The sequence below is a fragment of the Pleurodeles waltl genome, chromosome 7 (assembly GCF_031143425.1).
Source record: "Pleurodeles waltl isolate 20211129_DDA chromosome 7, aPleWal1.hap1.20221129, whole genome shotgun sequence".
Taxonomy (NCBI): Eukaryota; Metazoa; Chordata; class Amphibia; order Caudata; family Salamandridae; genus Pleurodeles; species Pleurodeles waltl.
The window spans coordinates 562,268,844-562,281,265 of record NC_090446.1 but is presented as its reverse complement, the minus strand read 5'-3'; the positions used below and the strand labels follow the sequence as shown (position 1 = coordinate 562,281,265).

General features: G+C 43.4%; 1 protein-coding gene and 1 pseudogene across 1 annotated transcript in view; one reads left to right on the top strand and one right to left on the bottom strand.

Annotated features, from left to right (window-relative positions):
- LOC138304347 (integrin alpha-X-like) overlaps window positions 1-12,422 on the bottom strand; it is a 126,737-nt gene that overhangs the window by 25,992 nt on the left and 88,323 nt on the right. The window lies entirely within an intron of this gene.
- On the top strand, window positions 2,360-2,418 carry LOC138247500 (U6 spliceosomal RNA; annotated as a pseudogene).

Below are 12,422 nucleotides of genomic sequence, written 5' to 3'. Positions count from 1 at the left end.
GATGTGAGATAAAGGGTGAAGTGCAGAGCGCGAGGCACGTATAATAGATGCAAAGGCAACATGATAAAAGGTTTGGACAAGAACTGTAACAAAAGGACTGATGCAGGGATGAGAAAAAGAATGGAATACACCGTGTAAGACAACAGGTGGATGAGCACACACTGATAGGCAGGTAACAAATCATAAGTGGCAGACAAAAGTGAAGAGCAATGGGCTTCGGCACAAGAACGGAATAGAGGAGCTGGGGGTTAGACGCAGGGCTGAAAGATAGGGTAGAACACAAAGAGAGCAGGAGTTAAAGAAAAAAGGCGAGATGGGGTGAGATGGACACCGGCATCGTTACTGGATAGGGAAACAGGGCAAAACATGTAGGATAATATTTAAATGGTTTAGACTTGGGTGAGGCACAGGGTGACACAATTTAGGTGAGACACAAGGCATGAGATGCAGTGCACAATGAGAGTTACAGCACACTAAGATACATGATGTGAGACACATGCACATTGAGACACTGAGGGGCATATTTATGAGCCCCCTAGCGCCACTGGAGCGTCACGTGTCACGCGTCACTTTACGTCTAACCTCTGCTCCATATTTACAAGGAGGTGTAAGGGCACTTTTTGTGGCGTTACACATCCTTGTAAATATGGGCCCCTCTGACACAGCTATCTGCATCACAGGGGTGTGCAATGGGTGTTGCTGTGGGAGTGCCACAGCAACACCCAATGCATTTTGACGCTCCCTCAGATTTACGAGATTTCATCAACCTGAGGCAGTGCCAAAACCTAACGCCATCCCCAGGGGTGGCGTTAGCAAGGCGCAACGAAGAGGAATACTTTTATTCCTCCTCGTTTTTTCTTTTTCTATGCGTGCTCCATTCTGCACCACTCATAGAAAGAGCAATTTGCCAGAAATGATTGTTTATGTGTGGGAAGGTGTCCCTTCCTGCACATAAACAGTCATTTGAAAATGACGCTTTGGCACTTCTGTGTGTGCTGCAATGTGCAGCACACACAGAAGTGCCAAAGCACCATTAGTGATTGTTTATGTGCAGGAAGGGACACCTTCCCGCACATAAACAATCACACCCCTCAACACAGACATCCTTGCCATGATGGTGCAAGGATGCCTGCGTTGGCGCAGGCAGGTAAACTTAGCAGACGCGCAGGGAACAACTCAGGGGTGCGCTGTATTCACTTAAATACAGCACATCCCTGCATTGTGAAAATGACAGAGCACGGCACTGCCAATATTGGTGCACCATCGTGCTCTGTCAATTTCCCATAAATATGGGCCTGAGTGAGTTATGTGATGAGGCGGGGTGTGATGCCAGCTCGAGAAGTACAGTGATAAAATGCGCAGGAGGACAACAAGTAAGTCAGAGATGCTGAGAAGCAGAATGAGGTACTGGGGCAGTGCTTAATTTGTGCTGGTGGGTGCAGAACAGGACCCTCGGATATCATCATCAGACTTTCACTCCGAACTGGAGAGAGAAAGACACTAGAGGGGCAAAGAAGGGAAGAGAAAGATGGGAAGGTACTGACAAAGGGAGAAAACGGGGAAGAAAAAGAGCCTGCACGAGTGAGATATACGTGCATTAACTGTATGGTGGTGAAACAAAGAGACAGTCCAGAACAGAGCTCTTCAAACTGTGGGGCACAGCCCCCTGGGGAACTGGCTTCATTCCTCCGAGGGGTGCAAATGCCTTTTCAACTTCTTGTAAGTGAAGATGGCCTGGAAGCGCAATTTTGTTTATTTGGTGCACTTACAGGCTGTCTTCATTTACATGAAAAGAGTGGGAACTGAAGTCAGTCAGGGTCAATAAGTGGGGTCGCAGGGTCAAAAAAGTGGCTAAAAAGAGCAACAAATTCTGTACCTATTTGTTTTAATTTTATAACTTTCTTGTAGCAAATATAAGGTAAAAGGGTGTGTGTTAAATGAAAAATAAATGCAAGTTAAACTAATGGTCGAGAAATTTACTAATTTAGGTTGTCAAACTTCATTTGGCTAATGCATAGACTGCAGAGTCCCTGTGTGTCTCACGTTCGGGAGCGCGGCCAGGGGTAGGTGGCATACTCGACACCGGTTTACATTAAAGTTGTTGTAAACCTGGCTACAAGCCTGCATGATCCCATGAAGCCCGTTCTCGATTTGGGATGGGTGACTAATAGGAACAGCAACTCTGGTTCAAAATGAACTCGTGTAAGTGACTGTTGACGTCTTGACTGAGAGTATCAGAGTGCAGGAGTCTATTTTTTGTTTTTTCTATTGGAGAAGTGTAATGATATACTAGGTCCTGAAGAAGCGTCATAGGATCCTTGTGGACCGAAAGAGACGTGAAACATGTCGACCTCATCTCGTGCTTGCTTCGGCAGCACATATACTAAAATTGGAACGATACAGAGAAGATTAGCATGGGGCCGTTGGTTCCCACAGCACACCCTTGCTGTAGTGACACCACCTTGATCCGCTCTCTTTCCAACATACATTATTTTTGTATTAGATTATCATTGATGCATATTTATCCATTTACTTTCTGAGTATTGTCTTTATATGTTTGTATTTATTGTACTTTTCATGTATTAGCTTATTAATGTTGTCATACGTGTAAGAAACAAATATATTTTTTGATTTGATTATATTGTTAATTGTCGTCTAGTTTGACTGTGGTGTGCCTGAACTAGAACATTAGTGTTTCATTAATTCATATTTTTATATTTTATTATTACTTGTTTAATATAGTATTCTATTAAAGTTTTCCTTGTTGTGATTTTGTCCCCAGTTTTTCATTGTCATCATTTGATTCTGTCTAGCAGTCCGGCATCATTTCCTTCAATGATTTTAACTCATCAGTCTCCATTTATCAGTCCCTATTAATTAATTGATCTTCAGACAATATATTATTATTGTAGCTCACGTTGTAGTTCCTCCTACCTACATTTTTCCCTGATTGAGCTACTAGCATTCTTTTAGGGAACCCCTTTATAGTTTTTAATTCATCTCGAGGAATGTCTGGTAACTACTGACTTCCTCCACGCTTTACCAAGTTTCTAGTGAGTGTTTGAGCATTATCTCTATCTCACTCCCTTGTTATATTTTTTAATCTTGGCCATTACCCAAACATCAATGAATAAATGAACACTTAGTGACGGTTCTGAGCCAATTTTATTTTCTATTGATCTCTCCTCTCTCCCTCCGGACCCATAATTGGGTTCTGTTGCATCATTGAGAAAAGATCTCCGGCAAAGAGCCCCCCTTCAGGGGGAGCCCGTCAGACATTGCAGCGCCGGTCTGACGAGGAGCCGTCTGATGATGAAGCATGACACCCAATAGGGTGTGTGAGGACTCTTGCTCCTATTAATTAGGACTTCCTAGTATTTCTTTCTTTATCTTTTTTGGAACAGTGTATTGTATTATATAACTATATTCACTGGAGGGTATACACTGGACCATTAAGCCTCCGATCCCCCTATATTTTTGAAATGTCACACAACAGCTACAGAAAGTAATCCTAGTTGCCCAGTGGAAAATAGTGGTGGTGTATTTATAGCGCTTTGAAGTCCCAGACAATTACAGAAAGCACTTTAAATGTGTCAGTCATTATTTAGATCTATATATATTAATATTAAATACTCAGCGCATTTTTATAATTGTCAATTAGAAGAACACACTGCAGAACCCACCTAGTACTGGTTCCCAAACACTCTACATTTAGTGATTAACCATCTGCACACATTCACCACTGAGGTAGCAGAGATGAGAATTTTGTTTTACACAAAGGGGGGAAAGCCTATTTTGTGTCTCAGGCCTAAGAGTGATGGCCCAGCAGAGTGAGCAGAGCGGACAGTCTGCTCGCAGAGCTGTAGGCATGAATGGTGCAGCTGGTGCTGTGGCACCAAATCCCAGTGATATGAGGAACCAGCTAAACCCCATGTCTGTTTTACTATTTTTTCTAATTCGCATTAGGGCCCAGTGGTCACTTGCTCTGGCAGTGCTGCTTTGGGCTACTGAGTAATGGTCTCAGAGTGGGGAAAACTGAAGTAGAGGAGACACCTTACTTTGGGCATCAGAGAAATGACAGTGACTGGGATGGAGCAAAATGGGAGCTCACGTTTTTAACAAAGGGACAGCGAGCGATACCACTTGGTAAGGCAGCAGCAATCATCATTGAAGCAGGCGTAGCTGCACTGGGATTCATGGATCTGAGGTGCCCACTGCATTACAATCATGCATTTCTTTAAGAAAAAGCGTATTGGGGCTCATTTTCATTGCTAGCATTAAGGCTGATGGCACCATTGCTGCAAAAAGAGGGGCAACGCATTGAAGTTCGTTTTTTTACTGACAGGGAGGAAATGTGGCCTAATGGCAATAGCTGCTGACTTTGGACGTGGGGAACAAGGATCAATCCCCAGTGTTCGCTCAACATCCATTAATGGCAAATCGCTTACTTTTCCTGAGCCTTAAAAAAATCTGACCTTGTATACTGTAATTGGAGGAGATTTTTGCCAGTCAGGGTCACGGTTCTCATTACTGCTGCAGGTGCAGTTTCATTGGGGTTGATGAGTGTGATGGGCTCATAACACCCCATAATATTATGGGGAGCAGAGTTTTTTGGGTTAATTGATGTTTTTGTTTGATGTATTTGCTCTTTTATAAGAGAATATGTTCCCCTGACATGATCTCATAAGCCCATCCCCTGTGCTGAGTCCTACCTGCTCCATCAGTCATTGCTATAATGGTTTGGAGGGGGGCCCTGACTTCAAAACAGTTTATTTGGGGGGGGGGGGGGCTTAGAACAAAAATGTTTAAAGACCTCTGATCAAAAAGAATCTAGACTAGGGAGCCTTAGGGGCAGATTTAAGAGCCCCTGACGCCTCCTTGCACCACATTAGCGTAATTTAGTTTTTACGTTAATGTGGCCCAAAAAGGCCGGATTTACAAAGTGGCGCAATGCGTGCATTGTGCCACTTTGTGACCCTTTTCGCTACATGATGCCTGCACCAGGCATTATGTATACAAAGGGGGTGTTGGGGGGTGGGGGGCAAAAAAATGGTGCAAAGAAATTTAAGAGATTTCATTGTATAATTATTTTTGGCACTTTTAACGCCTGCTCAGAGCAGGCGTTAAAAGGAGGCTCCCATTGGTTTCAATGGGTGTCTGGGTGCTTTGCAGGATTAGCGTCAGAATTTTGTGCGCTAATCCTGCAAAGCCCTGAACTAGCGTAAAACATTCTGACCCCAGTTCCCTAACTACCGCCCTGGTGTGCCGTGTATTAAATATGGTGCACACATGGTGGCGTCAGGGGTGTTAAGGGGTGCACTAGGTGCAGCACAACTTTTCATAAATCTGCCCCTTAGTATTTTCCAACTCTGACATTCAACAGAGCTTCTAAGGAAGTATTTGGGCCACATCACGTATTTCTTTACAGATGAAAAATTTGATGAAGGTGAGCCACAGGGGTGAAATGCGGGGACAAGACCTAAAGATGATGCAAAAATTGAGACTGAGAAGTGGAGTCGATGAGACCCAAGTTGTGAAACCAGAGATGTGAGGCTTGAGACACAAGAATTGAAATAGACGAGTTAGAAAGTTGCTGTTGCACAATCTCCATTCCTCCATTAGTTTCTTCACGTACCCCTCCTGACATAGGCATTTCTCAAGGCACCACCTTCACCATCCCTCTATTTCTAGTCAACACTTACCTCAGCCCCCTCCATGACATCAGCAAACCCTATAATGTTATCTGCTCCAACTAGAGTGAAATTGGAAGAGGGCATAGGAGATGCAGAATGTGAACTGTAAGAAACTCATGCATGATTTTCGTAAAAATGTATGGGGTTATGTGAAGGGGAAGAAAGTGACAACCTTTTAAGGGTTGTTCATTATTATTCCAGACTGCAAGTTAATTCAGTTTTAACACAGATCCTCACCTTTTCTGCAGACATTTTTCTGGTGTGTTATAACATATCTTTATGAACAAGAGTTCAGCACTTTTGACTCTATTCAGACTTTTGTTTAAACATAAATTTGTGTTCATTTTATAGGTCCCTTCTTTCTCAGTGACTTGCAAACTGTCTCGAAGAGGTCATCAAATTTAAAACGGTATAGTACCAAAATGCAAAAATGCTAACTTTCTGGCTTTCACTTTAATGAAATATTAACTGAAAACGAAATCTCAATGTGGGTATATTGGTATGTATATACTATAATTTTGAGTATATTGGGGTGTGCGTAATTTGTGTACTTGGCTTTTACGAAATTCCATGACATTTCCCAAAAATATATATAAAATTATGCAAAATTGACTCGGTACTATATTTTAGCATAAACTGTATTCTCGCATCCTTTATGGCCGATAGGACACAATTTGCACACAAAAAAACACAAAAGTGCGGGAAATAGCGGCTGCTCGCGTTCTGGTCATTTTCACTGGTCCCGTGCATTCATGCTACATTTTTACAGCGAAGTACATGGAATTATGCGATGCGGTGTACCAGCGCCGTTCTGTGAATTTAGCATCACACGTGTAATGTAAAATTACTGAAAATATTGACTATTACACCTGCATAACTGATATTTCATCCAGCCCTAGTATATAATAGTATTGAGGTTGCAGAAGCACGGTGTGGAACTAAGTAGAACACTGCATCAAGGTATAGTGGGTGCAATACCTTCTGTTCTAATGCTATGTTCGGGAGCAATACACCAATAGCAATGTGGGACACTGCAGAAAAACATGCTGCGAAGGTCTGAATTGATGAAATCACGAGTAGGGCTGCACAAGGGTACCACACCCACAATATTCATAACTACATGAACGCATCAACGAAAGGCACTCCTCTGCCTTTCAGGTGATGACATGGCCAATTTTTTTCTTTAAAGTAATAATCAGATTAGCTGCTATCCATTCACTTCTCAAATAATGTATCCACTTTCAAGTGTTACCTGCTTGATTTTTCACATTCCCATGTGTGAATAGGGTGCGAATGATTATTTAAGATGCTACTAAATGTGATTTGAAACTCACAGGAAGTCTTTGGTAGGTGCCATCTGCAAGGGTTGAGCTTCACTCAATTTCACAACCAGCACACGGACCATTTTCTTGACTGCAGCTAAACATCCTACCCCTAGTGATAATCAAAAGTTGCTTCTCCTGGCTTAGTCAAGTCCTAACATGGGGCCCTAACCATATTTCTTTTTTTAAAATGTTTACTCCCTTTCACTCCTTACCCTTCGGCCAGCATAGAGTCGGAGATGTTGTAAGTCATGGGCAAAATGGGAAACTGCCCAGCCCACTCCCCCCACGCGTCCCCAGGATCGTCTTGGAAAGGTAAACGTTCTATCTATCACCCCTGCCTATTTCCACATCTCAACCTCTCTCCTCTCTGCCTTCCTCTGCTCCAGAGTCTGTCTCTCTTTGCTCAGTGGCATCCTAAGAAGTTTTGGGGTATTGAAAATACATATTTCAATTGTGTTTTTGCGAACCATGTTTCTGAACGTTTGGTGGCATCATGCAGGCTTCAATTAGCAGAAAATGGCTAATACAATTAAAAGTTGTTATGAAGGGAACCCCAAAATATGTTTTGTCCAGTGCACCGAAAATCCTTAAAATGATACTGGACTAGCATAGCTCATTCATCAACACTCTACTTTAAAATAAATGTTGTGTTGTGTCATTAAATATTCACAGCATCTACACTGCATAACCTCTCTATCCGTTGCATGGGGAACAGTCACCCACTCCAAGCTTGAACTCTGTGTTTACCATTGATACAAGTCCCTCCAGAAATACCTTGCTTGCAATGTAAGGGTGCACTTATCCTGTAGGAAATGAACGTGCACACAAAACCCCACTCCTTGTATGGGAAGCAGTGGGTCTGCTTGTTAGCTGCAGCCCTATTCTGGCTCTTCACAGCCGGATTCAGTTCTTTCCTTGCAGACGTTCAAAATGCTGACTTAGCTCAGCTCCGACAGAGGGCAACCCTCAGCCAGAGGAGAAACTGGGTATACATTTGTAAAAAAAAAAAAAAGGTTAATTTGTTAATAGGTAGATAACATCTGGGAGGTATGTATGTATAAGGTGATTTACCACTATAGGAACTGACATCAAAAGAAACTATATATACAAAGTAAACGGTACACAGGATTGTGGTGTAACAGTGACGGCCGGTGCTCAGTTGCAAGTGTTTGTCCAACGGAAACAAATACTACAGTGAACGTGGTGGTGGTGGTGTGTTCCACAAGTTCAGGGGTCTGAGCTGAGAAACGGGATGAAGTCCCAACCCCAAATGCCTAATTCAGCAACTATTTCAATTTGATCCTGAATTTGGGACAGAAATCTTAACCGCGATCTATAGTTATTGGAGTACTACTCAAGAGATCCTTGATTCCTGGAAAGGAGCAATAATTGTCACAATCTATAAAGGAGGTAAAACTGCTGACCCTGGTAACTATCACCAAATCTCCTTGCTAGACAATGAGGCAAAAATCTATGCCGTAACTCTGCTTCATAAACTTCAAGGCAGCATTTGATTCCGTCCCCAGACACAATTTATGGTAGAAATTAGTGACGAGAAATATTCTGGCACTTCAGCTGAAGAGTATCATCACAAAGTACTCCAACACTTGGCTTCAAGTCACAACTGTAGATGGAAGTTTGCTTACTATTAAAATTAAAGCATGGACAGGATTAAAACAAGACTGCTTTTTTGCCCCACTACCTTTTAACATCTTCTTGGTGGACCTTCTGTCAGAACTGGATGAGGTAAATGTACATGGTTCGTCACAAACAGATGTTGCCTACTTTATGCAGATGACACAAACTAGTATAGGGTTATGACGTCTTTTAGATAAACTATATAACTATGCTAAATCCAACGGGCTAAAAATTAACCTGGAGAATTAAAAAATCATGATAACTGAAAGAAAGATTTAGAATTTAGACTCTGGCATTCGAATGCTCTTCCAATTTAAAAAGTATCTGGGTACAAATAATTGTGGGTGGTTATTGACAAATGAGGGACATTTTACCCCCATAAACAACTCATTAAAGCAAAGACCTGCTTCTCCATGCTTTTTTAGAAGTATAAAAAACTCTGGAGTCCTACCCTTGACCATATAATGAAAGTCGTATGTGCCAAGCTACTCCCCACCTTAGCTTATGGGTCTGAAGTCATGCTTGGAAGTGACTCTAACCTTATAGACAAACTTTTAACTAACACTTACAGACCAGTGTTTGACCTACCAAAACTTGGCTTTCCAGACCAAATCCCTCCCACGAAGCCTAACAGTCAGACATCTTGCAAGGAACCCTACATCGGTGAATGGGCTGGGCAGGTTTCCTTATGTGCAATGACGTTTCAGCTCAGCGAGAGATCTGCATCTACAACACAGTGAGCCGATCAAATGAGAAAATGTATTTTGTATTGACTATTTCTTACTGTCAGTTTTCTGCATTTCACTTTCTACTATTCCTGATCAGTAATGCCCCTTTTCTAAATATAAACTGAACCAATAAACCACTGCTACTAAATACAGCAAAAGAGAAAGATAATCTTTAACAAAAAGGACCTTAAAATGCACTTTTAGAATGACTCATAAAACATGAAAGTAAGAATCGGCAAATCCCATTATGAATATTCAAGGTTTACGTTACTTGCATTTATGCTAAGGTTTAGATTCCAGTTGTTTTATGATTAGGTTCTGAGATTTCCCGAACAGAAACGATAATGAAAAATACATATTTGTGAATTACAGATATTTGTGAATCTACTCTGCTGGGCCAACATCTCAGATGATTAAACCCTCAACATCATGAACTCCATCCACTCCGGCTCTCCCTCCGATCCCTGCCCCCACCACATCTTCAACAAAGCAAGCTGCACCATCGCACCCAAACTCCGGCACATCATCAACCGCTCCTTCGAAACCACCACATTCCCAGAAATCTGGAAAAACACTGAAATCAAGCCCTTACTGAAGAAACCCACCACAGACCCGGATGACCTCAAGAACTTCCGGCCCATCTCTCAGCTCCTCTTCCTAGCTAAGGCCATCAAAAAGGGTGTCAACAGACAACTCACCAGACACATCAAACTCAACAACATTCCAGACCCCTCACAGTCAGGCTTACAGAGTAACCACAGCACGAGACCGCCCTCCTCGCCACCACAGATGACATCTGCATCCTCCTAGATAGGGGTGAGACCGCAGCTCTCATCCTCCTCGACCTGTCCGCCGCCTTTGACACCATCTCCCACTGCACGCTTCACACTCGTCTCCATGATGCCGGCATGCGAGACAAAGCACTAGAATGCATCACCTCCTTCCTCTCCCACAGGACCCAAAGAGTCCGACTTCCCCCCTTTTACTCAGAGGCCACCAAGATCATCTAAGGTGTTCTGCAAGGCTCCTCTCTGAGCCCCACTCTCTTCAACCTCCACATGGCCCCCCTAGCCACCATCGCCAGACACCACGCACTCAACATCGTCTCATACGCCGACGACACTCAGCTAATAATTCCCCTCACCAAAGCCCAGCACACAGCCAAAATCAACTTCCACAACGGAATGAGGGCAGTCGCCGCCTGGATGAAGGCAAGCGGCCTCAAGCTTAATACCAAAAAAACAGAAGTCCTTGTCATCGGCAACAACTCCTCAGCCTGGGATGCTTCCTGGTTGCCCCATGCCCTTGGAAATGCTCTGGCCCCCACCGACCATGCCCGCAACCTCGGCTTCATCCTGGACTCAGCACTCTTGATGAACCGTCAAGTCAGCGTAGTCTCCTCCTTGTGCTTCAACACTATGCGCATGCTCTGGAAGATCTTCATATGGATTCCAACCGAATCCAAAAAAACAGTCACCCAGGCCCTCATCAGCAGCCACCTAGACTACGGCAACACACTCTATGCTGGAACCACCATCAAGGTACAGAAAAGACTGCAACGCACCCAGAATGCCTTTGCCCGTCTCATCATGAACATCGCCAAACACAGCCACACCTCCGCTTTACTGAGAGACCTGCGCTGGCTCCTAATAAACAAGAGAATCACATTCAAGCTTCTCACACACACCTACAAAGCCCTCCACAACACCGGACCAGAATACCTCAACCAAAGGCTCCACTTTTACACGCCCACCAGACAGCTCCACTCCGCCGACCTCGCATTCGCCGCCATCCCACGCATCTGGAAGCCCATAGCTGGAGGAAGATCCTTCTCCCACCAAGCCGCCACGACCTGGAACTCCCTTCCCATCCACCTCAGGACATCTCCAACTCTCTCGCAATTCAGAAAGGACCTAAAAACTTGGCTCTTCACCTGATCCCCTCTGTTCACCAACAACCTTTCACTTGCCGTCCCCCCCAGTGCCTTGAGACCCTAGCGGGTGACTAGTCACGCTTTACAAGTATTATGCCTAATTGTGAATCAAGAAAAGAACAGTACATTGACCTTACACTAACATTCTCCCCTCTATCTCTTCTATCTACAAAGGCAATGCACACTGCTTCTTTTTCCATTCTCATTTGGTTGTAGGTTTCTCCTTGGATCCAGACTTTCCTTCCTTCAATCTATTATGACCAAATATTAAGGTAGCAATCTTTTTTTAAAACCGTTACGGAAAGTCATTTTGGTGGACAACTTAGATCCCTTACATTGTTTTGTTTCTTCTATAAACACAACATTGTTCAGTGGAGGTATTCATTCTCATTTTGTAAGAAGGCATTGTTCTACACTATTTATTCTGTTCAAAGGTGGGATTTATATTTAGTAGAGTATCTGTTAGTTGCTGCTTCCAACAAAGAACAGGAACTTTGCTGCATGTATGTATGTGGGCACCTGTACTGCATGTCATATCTCTTAAACACAGGCAACATGGGCTTTCTGATGAAATCAGAGGTGTGCATGCTAAAGGGCAGACCAAAGCGCTGAATACATGGGTGCAACACTGGTTCAGGGCCTTAGTCCACATGGATCAAGTCCCACTCCCACTCATACAGGAAGTGGTTGAGTGGGATAGGGCTACCAAATTGTTAAATGAAGACTGCACCTCAACAAGAAGCAGAAATTGACAAGTTGTCCACGATGGTCAGCCGTCAGTTGCAAAGGGGCACAGACACTCCGGCACACCCTCAGTACACGTGGAGTGGACTCATATGGTACAGGGGTCTCCCAACTGGCTCTACCTCTCTCAAGAAAGGCTGACTCCTTAGAATAATGCTTGGATTTCTCAAAACCCTATGAGTACCATCTAGAGAATACACCAATGCTCTGCCATCTTAAAAAAAAAAAACTGCATTTTAAAATAGGTGAACTGATTAGGGTGAACCCCTGCGCAATGGAATGAAGTACGAATGTGTAAGCGTTGTGGGTTTGATTGGTAGCAGCTGTACAATGCTAAGAAATGAACAACTTTGAGAAGCAA